This window comes from Pelmatolapia mariae, linkage group LG9, assembly GCF_036321145.2.
Source record: "Pelmatolapia mariae isolate MD_Pm_ZW linkage group LG9, Pm_UMD_F_2, whole genome shotgun sequence".
In the NCBI taxonomy this organism is placed as follows: Eukaryota; Metazoa; Chordata; class Actinopteri; order Cichliformes; family Cichlidae; genus Pelmatolapia; species Pelmatolapia mariae.
In genome coordinates this window covers 27,140,042-27,143,942 of record NC_086235.1, presented here as the reverse complement: position 1 = coordinate 27,143,942, position 3,901 = coordinate 27,140,042, and the positions used below count along the sequence as shown (strand labels likewise).

Genomic DNA, 3,901 nt, shown 5'->3' with positions numbered 1-3,901 from the left:
TTCTTCATGGCCACTGTGGGGTATGTGTTATTGTCTTTAGCTTACAGTCTAAAGCACACCTAGGCAACTTTGCAATTTTATTTATATAAATAAAATAGAATCGAACTGAAATTTGTGATGAAAAGCAAAACAATTTCAAACAATAAAAACTAAACTAAAATACATAAACTCACAATAGAAAGTAAGTGAAACTAGACAAACTTAAAAACAAAAGAAAAAATGGAAAAAATGAAAAAGCAAAACTACAGTAACTCTGCAGTTACCCCACCCACTGTTGTAGAAGCTGAATAGTGTGAGTGGGCATCAAGGGGCAATGGAGGAGGCTGACTGAAGATGAGCAGCCTGAAGTTTAGAGTGTCGTGGAGACTTAGCAAAACAAAAACACCGTCCCACTTTTAACCCCTGACTTTGACACACGTCGTCTCTTTTTATGCGACAACCTCTGGTGATTAATATAAGAAACAAGACTGAATTTCATGTGTTTCTGTTAAACCTGGATGAATTCTGTTTGAATTATGCTGTCGCTTACAATTAGGCCGGAAGTCCCATATCACTCCCATGTTAAAATCCTTACACTGGCGTCTGGTTGGGTGCAGATATCAGTTTAAAATCCTCACTTTTATGTTCATATTTTTACAAGGTGAGGCCCCTACCTATATCGCGGCGCTTTTTCAACCTTCAAACTCTCTAAACCGGATCCTCAGAACCAGTGATAGTGGTCTTCTGACTATTCCACGGACCCGTTTGAAAACGAAGGGGGATTGCGCTTTTCAAACCCTAGCTCCAACACTGTGGAACAGTTTACCTCCCCCACTACACACCATCGAGCTCTGTGGCTTCATTTAAAAAACAGCTTGAAGCACATCTGTTTAGACAGGCATTTGGGTAAAGTTCGTGTGTAATATGTTGTTTTGTTTGATACGCTTTTATATTCCCTTGAGAAGCACTTTTTAATAGCTTTTTAATAGCTTCATGTCTTAAAAAGCGCTATATTTAAAAGAAATGGATTATTTTACTTACTCTGGCTGCCAGTAAGAGCCAAGGCAAACTTTCATCCCAATCAGCCTTCAGCTCGGTGCAACAAGCATGTAGCAATGATTTTAAATGCTGATGGGAGCGTACTAATGAATCCTTACTTTGACGATGACACACCAATGATTTATGTTAAAAATGAAGTTGTTGGAGAACCTGTGCAAATAATCTAGAAGTAAAATTAGAGCCTTGATCCCTCTGAATTACTTTGGGAATCCCGAACACAGAAATTAATTGGCTATAAGCTTAAACTATTCCCTTAGTAGAGCTTTAGGATCAGGATCACAGGTTGTTGTGCTGGTAACTACATAGCAGGGGCTGTTCAGACTTCCTGGGCTGAGAGACAGATTAAGCTGAGTATACTATGTTGACATTTAAACCTGATATTGGTCTCTGTTGCACTGGCATGTGAGATTGTAAAAAGGAGAACATGCCTGTTTTCTTTGACTTGTTGGTCTTTGTGGATGATCCTCAGTTTGAGTTTCTTAGGCTCAAACCCATTTAGTGTTTAAGATTTTGAATCTAAGGCCAGCTGCAAAAATACTCCTGTTCACAACTTTCAGTCACAAGCTGACACTGAGCCTCTTTAGTAACTCCAACAGCTTTTTAATGTCAAAAGACGGCTTTTAGCTGCTGCAGACATGACTGACCCTAGAGGTTCTTTCTTTCATATGCCAACCTTTGTAATGATATTTTTCACAGGAGTTTATCGATTTTTCAATGACCTTTTCTCATCAACATCAGGGAAAAAGTCTAGCAATAGGAGATAGGAGGTACTTTATGAACACCCACAGTCTCCCAAACTACTCCTCACCAGACTGTTGTTGTCTAAATCTGAATTGGAAATGATTATTCAAGCTTTTATTTCAGCTTGCTTAGATTATTGTAACAGCCGTTTTCTTTGTTTGAGTCAAAAGAATCTTAACTGTCTCCAGTCAGTCCAGAATGCTGCTGCTGCTGCTGCAAGTCTCTTAACAAAGGCATGAAAAAGAGAGCACATTACATAGGTTTTCTTCTCATTACACTGGCTTCCAGTACATTTTAGAATTCATTTCAAACTCTTAGTGCTGACTTTTAAAGCTCTGAGTCGTGACGCTCCTGCCTACATCTCTGATCTGCTAGAACCCCACCCTCCCTCTCACAGCCTGAGATCATCTAATCAAAGGCTGTTGGTGGTCCCACAAACACGTTTTAGGATCAAAGGAGTTAGATCTTTTAGAGCGGTGGCCCCCAGGTTGTGGAATGCTTTGACTCCATCTTTAGGTTTTTTAAAAAGCAGCTAAAGACTCATTTATTTAGCCTAGCTTCTAAATGGATTTGTGCTGTATGATGATGATGTATGTTTTATGTACATCTGTGTGATATTATTGTGAACCACTTTCGCCTCTCCTGTCCTGTCTTTCTTATCTTTCTCCATTTCCATGTGATGTTTTCTCCTTTTCTTCTCTCTCTCTGTGAAAAACAGCAGCTGAACCTTTAGCTAGCAAAAACAAAAACACCGTCCCACTTTTAACCCCTGAGTTTTAAACACGTCGTCTCTTTTTATGCGACAACCTCTGGTGATTAATATAAGAAACAAGACTGCCTTTCATGTGTTTCTGTTTAGACTCAAATCTATTTAATGGTTGGAGGTTTTCTCAGTGTTCATCAGTCACTCATCTGTGTGGCACTGTGGCTTAGTTGGTTAAAGTGCCTGTCTAGTAAGTGTTAAACTAGAAAACAGGAGATCCTGGGTTTAACTCCCAGCAGTGCCTAAAAGATAGTAGTTTTGTCTGTTCTCAGTCATCCAGGGACTGTTAGTCTAAGGAGCTTGGAAAGATGAGTATCTGGATTCCTTTAAGGGACACATCCCACTGGTGTATAAATACCTGGGACTCTCCACCATTTCATTTTAGCAAGAGTCTCAAACTCATGGCTTACCTCACTCCTACTTGGGGCCTGTATATTGACCTGAAGAAATATAATGCAGTTTGGCTGTTGAAGTTACTTTTGTTGTTAGGGGGGATTTGTTTGTTGTTGAGTGCAATGTAAAAATAAGTTCTTTAAAAAGCACAAAATGATTTAATATGAAGGCAATATGAGCAGAGAGCACAAACTTGTTGAGGGATTGGCTGTGTTAGTTCAGTGCGAGAGTTATTTGTAAAGAAAACACTTTTCACTAGCAGTAAAAACTAATGTGTACACTTAGAGACCATTCTGACGTTTGACCAGAGTGCTCTCTCGGCTGCAGCGTAATATTAAAATCCACTTCAAAAGACGCTCATCAAATGTTTACAGTTTTTTTTAAAAACTTCAATGACACTGGCCAGAAAGAGAGTACCAAGTTGTTTGTTTGGTAGTTCAGTGAAAGGCTTCAGTTAATCAAGAGTGCGAAAATAATTAATTCAGCTTTGCAGTTTTGTCTTGTTATTCAATATTTGAAAATAAAAAACGAACACAACACTAGGTTTTTGGAAATATTTGTGGGTGTTTTCTACTTGGCCAAGGCCAATGAGGTCTTTCATATCAGATCTCTTAGCTGCCCCTAAATGAGTTACTATGGGAACATGTGTGATTTGCAGCTGTAGAGAACATCTCACTGATTGCTGGATCAAATAGAGGCTAAACAATATTTTGTTCCTGTAGACAACATATGGGCTCGTCCGGGATTTGAACCCGGGACCTCTCGCACCCTAAGCAAGAATCATACCCCTAGACCAGGGGTCTCAAATTCGCAGCTCGCGGGCCATTTGCGGCCCACGTCACCTCTACTTGTGGCCCGCATATTGATGTGAAGAAATATTTTTTTTAAATTATTACACGAAAAATGATTTAATACGAGGGCAGAGTGTTACAGGCATGGCCCTTTAAGACTGTAGCCTCATGGGCG

The 3,901-nt window shown here is 39.6% G+C and overlaps 1 non-coding gene across 1 annotated transcript; it reads left to right on the top strand.

The window, feature by feature from the left end:
- The first annotated feature begins 2,697 nt into the window (after window positions 1–2,697).
- trnat-agu (transfer RNA threonine (anticodon AGU)) lies at window positions 2,698–2,786 on the top strand. The gene is given in 2 exon segments: window positions 2,698–2,735; window positions 2,751–2,786. It is a non-coding gene; the product is annotated as a tRNA-Thr (tRNA).
- The last annotated feature ends 1,115 nt before the right edge of the window (window positions 2,787–3,901 follow it).